The sequence below is a fragment of the Lepidothrix coronata genome, unplaced genomic scaffold (assembly GCF_001604755.1).
Source record: "Lepidothrix coronata isolate B3197 unplaced genomic scaffold, Lepidothrix_coronata-1.0 Scaffold221, whole genome shotgun sequence".
Lineage (NCBI taxonomy): Eukaryota > Metazoa > Chordata > Aves > Passeriformes > Pipridae > Lepidothrix > Lepidothrix coronata.
Window position 1 is genome coordinate 721,630 of NW_016690401.1, and position 9,819 is coordinate 731,448.

Genomic DNA, 9,819 nt, shown 5'->3' on the forward strand with positions numbered 1-9,819 from the left:
TTGCCTGGGAGAAGAGACCAACCCCCACCTGGCTACAACCTCCTTTCAGGCAGTTGTGGAGGGTGATGAGGTCTCCCCTGAAATGCAGCCTGTGATCAAAATAAGGATCACTACTATAAATATCTTGTGTGTTTCACAATTTTCCAGCATTCAGAGTTTTGAGCATTTTTTTTTAATTCCTTTTGGGTTTCATGGGGAAACCCAGGCATCTTAATTAAAAATGAAAAATCCTCTTTACAAATTCAGGGGAGATATTTTGGCTATTATATAGGATAGGAGTAAAAAACAATTTTTTAAAATTAGTGATAATTATTAATAATCAGTCTAGATGGCTAGAGCACCTTTTCTATGATGACAGGCTGAGAGAGTGGGATTGTTCAGCCTGCAGAAGAGAAGGGCCTAGGGAGACCTTATAGCACCTTCCAGTACCTCAAGGAGCTACAAAAAAGCTGGAAAGAAACTTTTGACAAGGATATGTAGTGACAGGACAAAGGGCAATGGCTTTAAACTGAGAGTAGGTTTAGATTATATATAAGCAAGAAATCCTTTACTGTGAGGGTGGTGATACACTGGCACAGGTTGCCCAGAGAAGCTGTGAATAACCCATCCCTGGAAATGTTCAAGCCCAAGGTTGGAAAGGGCTTTGAGCAACCTGGTCTAGTGTAAGGTGTCCCTGCCTATGGCAGGGGATTGGAACTAGATAATCTTCAAGGTCCCTTCCAACCCAACCTGTTGAGGAATTTACTTATTTAATCTTCTCTCCTATCTCTAGTTCCATATAGCTGTAGATTAAGGATCAGAACACCTGGGTAAAGTATGACTCGTGTGAGATGCATTTCTAGCCTTTGGCATTGCCCAGGACCGGGTCAGCAACACTGCACCTGGAAACCATACCATTCCCTTGAAAATAAGATTAGTTTTCAAATGTTCTAGTTTGAAATTCAGAGGAATTTTTTTAAATGTCAGTATTTAAACCAAGAACTATATGTGCATTTGAAACACCTTAGTGTTTGGAACAGTTTTGATTTGATAAATATTTAATTCTGAAATGTTTTCACTGAAGTGAGCCTACCATCCGAGAGCAGCATCACTTCAATGCTCTGAAAATGCAACAGCTCAGATAAAACCAAGTTCAGCAGAAGCCAGGACAAGTGGGTTATTACTTAAATTAACAATTTAATAAATTAATTAAATGGTTCTCTATCAGGAACAGGTTTATCTTGGGTTTTACTGCTTTCAGACTCTCAAGGGCCTGATATAAAACAGCATCATGAATATAAACTTGCAGAAAAGTGAAACCCCACCAAGAATTAGTGGTGTACAGTGTATTTCATCCTTCTGGAATCAATGGCTATTGTCCTGGCAAAATCAGTACAGTCCCACAGTTTGATCACTTTACTTTCCTAATTGAGCCTAATAGAAAATTAAAGATATTTTTTCCTTTTGATGATCTGCAAGATGGGTCATTTTTGATGTCTTTCATCTACCTGGATGCTCATAGAGTATTCATCATTGTGAGACCAGACCAGTACTTGCATTGTTAAAAACACATGCAGTGTGTGGTGATTCTGTACTTGCCACTGAGGACAAAAGTTGAACAGGTGCATTTGCTGTGCTAAATTACTGCAAACAGTGCATGGGGATATGACGTGAAAGTTTCATGGTAATAAATTAAGGACAAGAAACACTAAATCTTGGCACAATTGTAGAGAGAAGCATTTGTGTAAACAGACAGGGTGTGCCTTTGGGAAGACTTTGTTCCATAAGAGCAGAAAGACACCAGCTGATACGCCAAGATCAAATGTGCCAGCAGGTGGGACACCTAAATAAAGCGTGTGCATGTGATCCACAAAAACTTCTGTCAGATGAAACTGTTTGCTTTTAGCTGCAGTGGTTGGAACCAGTGGGACCCGGTGTTTTGCCCTGATTTGTGGTTTTTCAACAGATGAACTTATCTCCTCCAACAGGTATATGCTTTTGAACTTCCATACACGTACCTGCTGTTGTCACAGAGAGGTGTGGTTATATGGCTGGGGCATTAAAAGGGCATATGCATGACCTGACTAACCCGCTCACTCAATATGGTCCCATAAAATGGTTTATCTCACTTCTTGCGGTCTTTGGCACAGTTCTCTCTTGCCTGTACTGTGTTTGACTGGTCTAAGCATAATGTTTTAGTTGAGCTGTCACTTCCCTGGGTGAGGCCCTTCACCCTCTTGACTGGGAAAGGGTAAATGATCGTGGAGCTTGGAAAGAAGAAGAGTCTGATCAAGACAAATCCTTGCGAAACCACAGGGTAACTTGAGCTAAGGAAAGAGCAAGGGTATGGGAACAAAATTAGCAGGGGGTATAGGAGGACACAAGGAGAATAAAACATTTTTATCAAGTGTAAATGAATGCTTTCAACCAGCTGTGAAGTCTAATATGTTCTTTATAAATATGTACTCAGTAGAGTAATGGACCTTTGCTACAAAATAAGCATCTGCTTGGTGGAGTCATGGTTATCTACTGCACTGCTGATCTCTTCAAGTTATAATTTTCTCTTATCTTGTACTTCTGGAGTATCACTGATAAGAAATGATTAATGGAGAAAAATGTTTAAGAAAATCTGCAGACATGCAAAATGCCTCATGCAGCAATGATGTGCTTGGCACAACATATATATTTATTACTACAACTATGTGTTAACTTTCTTGGTAAACTTTTTAATCTAAATCACTTGATTATAAAAAGCGGTAATAGAAGCCTTTCCTGAAGGAAACAGATCACTGCAGAAGTAGTAAAAAGACTCCAACAAACTGTAAAAAAGGGCTCAGACTCCTCTCTTCTCCCATGCTCTCCCAGAAATTAGATTTTGTAAATAGCTGTGTTCAGTCTGTCACTTATAATGCAATGTCATCTTAACTGCAGTCTTGGTAGATATAGAGGGGTTTAGAGTTCCAACACTACAGTGAAGCATTAAAATCACAAGTCTTTATTCAATCCCGATAAAATAAATGTTAGCTCTTGGATCAGGTCATTAAGGCCTTTTGTCAGATGAGTCCAGACTAATTGTAGGCAGCTCTACCAGCAAGCATTTTATATTATTAATTCAGAGAAAATAACTAGTAAATGGTGTAAAACATTTGTTCTATGGCCATAGAAAATGCTGATTAATGCTAATATAGATCTAGTTAGGCAGAAGTCACATGCCTTGAAATTCTGGGAAGGGTCACTGAAAGAGAACCATATTGAATAATTGTAAATACCAGTGTGAAAAAGACTTTTACTTCAATTTTGAAGACCTGCCTCAGAAGTCCGTTGGTTCCAGAAACCTGCAGAGCCTACTTGTATAGACTTTGTAGGCTACCTTATCCCATCCAACTGCAAGTGCAGGGGACTGGACCAGGATCAGGGGGACTACAGGTCACTATCCTTCCTCCTGCAGTAATGCAGGAGCATTGTGCATCTCGGCAGGGCTGGCTCCCGTTGATACAGCGTCCTCCAGCTGCAAACCTGTCCCATCTGGAAGGGAAACTGCAGTCTGGCCAGGAGGGTGGAAGAATCCTGCTGCTACCTTGCCAGCAGAGACATGGTTAAGGGGAGAGGAGAAGAGAGGAGAGGGCATCTGCTTGATCAGTAACAACCAGCAGCTCAATTATACTAAAAAATTGAATCAAAGATTGGATGGCAAATACAGTTTATAATACCACATGATACAGCAACCACGGAGAAAAATCTCCTCATCTGTGCGTAACAAATCTGTCAAACTTGATATAAGAAATAATAGGGCTGAATGTGAATCTCCTGAAAGCTGTGCTCTGGATTTCTGAGAAGTGGTCCTGGCCTGAGCATGAGGTCACTGCTTGGATTAGCAATTTCTTCATGTGTGATTATTCCACATCCCACGTAATCGGTATGAGGTTAGAGTTTACAGTACCTGACATTGGTGGCTAGGTCTTAAAAGTGAATAGGGTTTATGTCTGATGTAAATATTTTCCATTTTCCTTTCCTTGTATTTTCTTCTTTCCAGCTTCCAAACCTTCCCAAATCCCCCAGCTGTCTGTGTGAGAAGCAGTGTTGGGTGCCAGGTTTCCTCAGTTTTAATTCTTAATTGAGCTGTAAATTCACCTCATAAACTCTTGCAGATCTAGTGTTTCTTCTACATTTACAACTCCTTAATTGTCTTCTTAATTAATGAAAGCTTCAATGTCCCCAGTCCATTTTTATCAGATGAGTCTTATGAAACATGTTAACTTGGACTTCACTGGTTTTAATAACGTCCTCTCCTCAGACTGGTTCTGTGTTTAGGTATTGCTCTATTTGTCCTCATGCTGATAAAAGAAGTGCCAGTGCATATCACAGCACAATCAAACCCAGCCTCATTTAAAGCTGCTTCTTTATCAACAGCTCCTGGACAAGCCAAGAGTGCCTAATCAAGAACAGTAAAGTTAAAAGGCATTATTTTTTCATAACATTGAATTCAAATGCAATGTTCGTGTCCAAAAGACTAAAATACTATAAATGAAAGCAGATGGGTGCTGCATGATATTCTTTGCTGTTTTCAAACAGAGATGCACCTGGGGAGTGGGGGCTCCAGAAGGAGGGCAAAGGGAGCAGAGGAGACTCCTTCCCTCAAGCCAGAGGTACCCTGTGCACCATGGCAATGGGCTGCTGCTTACAGGCTTCCCTATTTTATGTACATTTTAAAAGGGAACATGTCAATTCAAGGGCCTGGGGCATCCTATCATAACTACTTTATACAGTTCCAGTTCTATAGCAGCATAGCAACATCAGCTCTAGAGGAATTCGGCCAGTGAATCCCACCCGTGCATGGAATGTGCTTGTGAGGAAATGTACTGGAGAGAGGGAGTGTTCAAGGACTACTAGCATGTCACTGCTGCTGTATGATCTAGTGCCTCCTGCAACAGTACTTAAATGAAAGAACTTGGCTTTGCAAAAAACTTAAAAAAACCCAAACAAACCCAACCCCAAATGCAGATAACTTTAAGCAGCCTGGAAATTCAGAGTGCCAGCTTCAACACACAGGAGCTGGACATATATCCAGGATGGGGCATGTGGAATTGTCCTGATTTGACTTTTTTTGCCTGTTGTATTAATTATGCTGGAATTAATTATGCCTTTTAGGAAAAAAAGAATCATGCCTAGGAAAATGTTCCCTGTAAATATCTATTTGCAGTACCAATATCCCTTTAGCAGAAAACAGGATTTAAAGAAGCTGCATTTTAAACTCTTGGTATCACAGATAATCCTAAATGCTGTAAACTGTAATGGCCTATTTCTTTATGTCGAGTTGTTCTTTTTCTCCCTATATCCTGTTTTCTGACTGCAAAGCGGCTTATGCTGGTTCATCTACGGTGCTGACATTCAAAAACTTGCATGACTGGCAGCAGTAAAACTTTATTTAACCTCCTTCTCAGTCTAAGAAAGAAATTGCTTTGGCACAAAAACATTTAGTAGCAAAACCAAATGTGATGTATTGTTTCTATTGTTATTTAATTGTTGTTTTCCCCTTGTGTTCAAATGTCTTGAGGAAAGGCTGATGATGATGGCTGACAGCTCACTGCGGGAACTGCTTTTCCTCTGTAAGTGATTATCACGATTGTAATTGACAGCCCGAGGGGACTTACTGCTGGTCAGTATACGTGAAAATATAAGGATTGCTGTTTTGTATGGTTTGGAACTCATAACTGTCCAATCATGCTATCTGGGTGCTGAATTAACAAAGATAATACAGTACTAAAACCATTTTCACTCAGTTTTCCTCTCAAAGGAAAACCCAACCCTCATTTGTTAGACTGCAGGCTTGATGACTGACTTGACATTGTTAAATGAAATCAAATACGTGAACAGTCCTGTTACCACAGTTACAAATCTTTAATACAGAGATGATGTGTTAGCTGCTCTTCTGGCTTCATGAATACATATTTTATTATCATACTGAAGGTCTAATTACCAAAACAAAAAAGAGAGCTGCACTGAGACTTGGGGGATGTCAGGTGCCTGTCAGCTGTTAGCAGGATGGAATCCATTTGCCCCAGTTCCACATCAAAGAAATAATAATAATAGCAATTTATCCACTTTTAAAAATGTTTGGATTTAAACTGCCTTTTACTGCCTGTACATCATGTCTGTCACACTGGTGGTGGTCTGATATTAGACTCATCATGTTTTATTAAAATGCAGATTTTGCCTATTGCAACATTCTATTATTTGCCTATCTGCTTTCAAAACCACTACTAGTTTGGGTATAACAAATAGTATAAATGGAAAAAGGAAAAAAAAATTCATTCTGGATAAGATTCCTTTAATGTAAATATTTTGGGTTGCGGTCAGTCTTTTAAAATCAAAACTCTCCCAGCAAGTTCTAAGTATTGTGAAAATTGTATCAGGTAATTGTCACTTTAGTCAGATTTTGAAAGTGCATTTTTGTGTGAGTGTAAATTGTGTAGTTTCCACCAGCAAAACCTGTGCAGTGCAGAGCAGCCAATATTGCCATTTCTGGTACAGTCAGGATCTACCATTCCTCCAGTATTCACCAGTTTCCATTCAGTGGTGGAAGTATTTTACAATACTTTACAGAAACTGAAGGTCCTGGACTTGGTCAGTACCTTTTCCATTTCTCTGTGTACACGATTGGAGTGTCAGCAGCCTTTCAGACTGTGGACAGTGAGGGATGGGAAATAGCAGAAAAAAATGTCCCCCTTGGCTGGGGCTCCCCCCAATGCAGTTCAGGAGCCTTTCCTGGCCTAGACAGGGAGGAGGAAATCTTTTCCTTTGTTCTTTCGTTTTCCTTTGTTCCTTCTTTCATTTATTTCCTGGCAGCACCTTCAATTTTGCGCCTCAAACCTCACATCCTCTGTCTTTTCTATATTTAAGACAACAACAGCTACTCACAGCTTATCTTTCTCTGCATCTCCCATGACTGCTTGCTGTTACAGGTTTGCTTTCCAGATCACAAATGCTGGAGAAGTGAGTCTTCTGTGGGATCATGTCCAGTGGCATAGAAGGCAAACCCAACAGGAACTGCTTTTATTTCCTTTCGCAATGCAAACAGTGCCTTTCCTGAGTTTAAATGAGGTTAAACAGATTTTGAGCTGCACAAAGGCTGTTTGCGCTCATGAACAGCCCTGAGTGAACTTCCTCCCATGCTCCCTTCACAGACTGTAGTGCCTGAGCACCAAGGGAAAAGGAGCTGCTTAGGTGGTGTTATGAGGAAAGATGAAAGCTGCTGTGGTCAACTCAACTCTATCCAGCTACTGGGGACCACTGTATGTGAGAAGCTGATGGGGGAACTGATACCATTTCTGGTGTTGGACACCACAGGATCAGTTGAGGTGCTGCCATTGGGGGCATCAGAAGTTAAGCAGTAGAAAGTAATGCTCTGAGTATGTAGACCATAAGCAACATACCTAGAAAATGGGGTCAAGAATCTACAAATAATGTCTCTTTTCAGGTAAACGTGCTTAAACCTAAAAGACTAAATTACTACAAGCATGGTCACTTTCTCATTTCTCTTGAAATGATTCCAACTTCTTTTCTTAATGTGTTAGGCATTTCCCTGCAACGCTGATTAAGTCTGCTCACTTTGGAAACAAAAAGATACTGAGCATTTCAATCCACTGATCTAACAGAAAAGCACTGGCTGACAGTCATAGCATCAGTGATCCTAGTTAGATAAGAAAAGAAGTGGAACATTTTTTGATATGGGAAAGGCTAATAATTTGCTGTGTATTGTGTGCATCATGGCATCTTTTTTTCTGCCACTGCAGGTGAATAGGTATTTTCCTACTGATAAATGTCTGAATGGAAGAGGAAGATATATGCTGCTATCTCTGTTCTCTTTGATAAGACAATGATATTCTCATCTAAGAAATAGCATTCATCTCTATGTCGAAAAGTCATGTTTGCTAAATTTCAGCATGTGAGTCTGAACTCAGCTAAATATAACTGTGCTATGTTCCTGTAAAAAATAAAGGTAGTATCAAATGCTACCATGTATTTCTAATTTTCCAACCATGTCAAAAATAATTCTATACCTATTTCTTAAAAGATGTTTAAATCCTGTTTCTGGGTGTTTGCTATTAATCCTCTTAGTGGACTCTATGCAGATGTGTGGAAAAATGCTAGTCAGCTTGAGATTAGATTCTTCTGTACCTGAGGAAACTAGCAAAATAAAATCCCCAAATCCTTGTCATATCTGGTGTTTAGGTGAAGTTCAGTGCAGGGCTAGAATAATAATGGGTTTGAGGGTTTTTTGGGGTGTTTTGTTTGTTTGTTTAGTTTTTTTTGGTTTTTGTTTGGCTTGGTTTTGTTTATGGAAAGTTCAATATTGAAATGGACACCTTATTTTGGGAGGTGGAAGAAAAAGACAAAGAGTATGTAAAGCTACAAAGTCACCTGCACTTACTAATTTCCATTTTCTTTATTAAGGATTCAAATTGAATCCTCAGTCCTGGGTTTCATGCATGCACTAATTACTGTGATCAGATTTGTGTGCTTTAGATGAAGTACAGTTTCCTTTGTATGTGGACACCAGCAGGTCACTAGGTAAATTTATAGAAAAGGATGCAAAGACCAGTTCACCAACGCTGTTAAATCAGGGTGTGAGCCAACTTGCTCCAAGTCCTTTGTTTCCCGAACAATTCAGTATTGTTTGTTCTTGTTCCTGTAACTATGAAGTCCACGTAAATATATTTTTCCCCCCTGGGATGGTGTCTTATAAACAAGCTGAAATTTTTTCAAATATCATTTGTTTTCTTTCCACGGTGGGCATGCATCTTGGAGTTATCACCTGTATGTAATCTGATATTCTGTGACTAAAAGGTAAAAATTAGGCAATTAAATTAATGAATTATTAACTAAAAAGGCACGGAGTCGGCATTGATGCTGATGGAGATGGAAAGAGTAAATGCCACAAAGAGTAAAAGCCACTAGCTCAATAACCTGTGGAAATTCCGGCGTTTCCCCGCAGTACTCAAACCTCAATTTCCTGTCTGGAGCAAGAGCTGCCCTCGCTCCCCGCCCCGGGGCGGCATCGGCAGCCCCGCCCCGCAGCGCTGGGTGTTACCGAACCGCCCGGGCGAGATGTGCACAGTCACCGCAAGGCAGAGGAAAGGAGGATAGAGGAGCTGCGCCTCGGCTTTGGGAACGGTACTTTTTGCTGTGGCTATAAGTGTCCTCATCGCCCATGATTCCTTCTAGGCGGTCCTCTCAGGCATCTCTGGGGATGCTTTAATGAACATCAGGGCTGTGACAAGGGCCTGATGGTCAGAAGGACCACATTTTCTGGTTGGGAATTGCACGTTAAGTTAGAATTTAGCTCTCTGTAGTGAAGTAACTCGCTTGCAAAGACTGGTTTAAGGGAAGCTGTTGCTTCCCAGGCTGTTTCGGGAGAGCCCTGCCCGAGAGAGCAGCAGCAGCAGCACAGTTCTGGCAGCGGTGGTCCTGACCCCAGCAGTGAAGTGAGCAGTGTTAGAGATGTACCTTGGTCTCAGTGAGGCTGGATACCCTGGGTGTGACCTGATTTTTTGGCTGCCAGGTGTCTGCACTCCTAGGTTTCAGGAGAGATGCCAGTGTAAGGGCAGCATCAGAACCAAAATATTTTGAGTCAACTTACAGCTTATTTAATTTGTGCCTTCTCTGAAGACTATTTTCTTTAGATCGACTGGATGATTTTTAAGCATACTATTTCTCCAACAGTCAAGGTTAAAATCAAGTGGCTGAATAGTCTAATGTAACCTGACGATGAGAAGAAATGCCATAAAGCTGGCTGGGGTAAACAAAATGCATGACTCACAGCTATTTGGCTTTCTAAGT

General features: G+C 40.6%; 1 protein-coding gene across 3 annotated transcripts in view; it reads left to right on the forward strand.

Annotated features, from left to right (window-relative positions):
- Nucleotides 1-9,070: 9,070 nt before the first annotated feature.
- Nucleotides 9,071-9,819, forward strand: part of PLSCR1 (phospholipid scramblase 1) — a 14,473-nt gene continuing 13,724 nt past the window's right edge. The window contains exon 1 of one of the 3 annotated variants that reach the window (XM_017833823.1): nt 9,071-9,121. The gene's annotated coding sequence lies outside the window, so the exon portion shown is untranslated. The other 2 variants (XM_017833824.1, XM_017833825.1) reach the window with 2 other exon arrangements.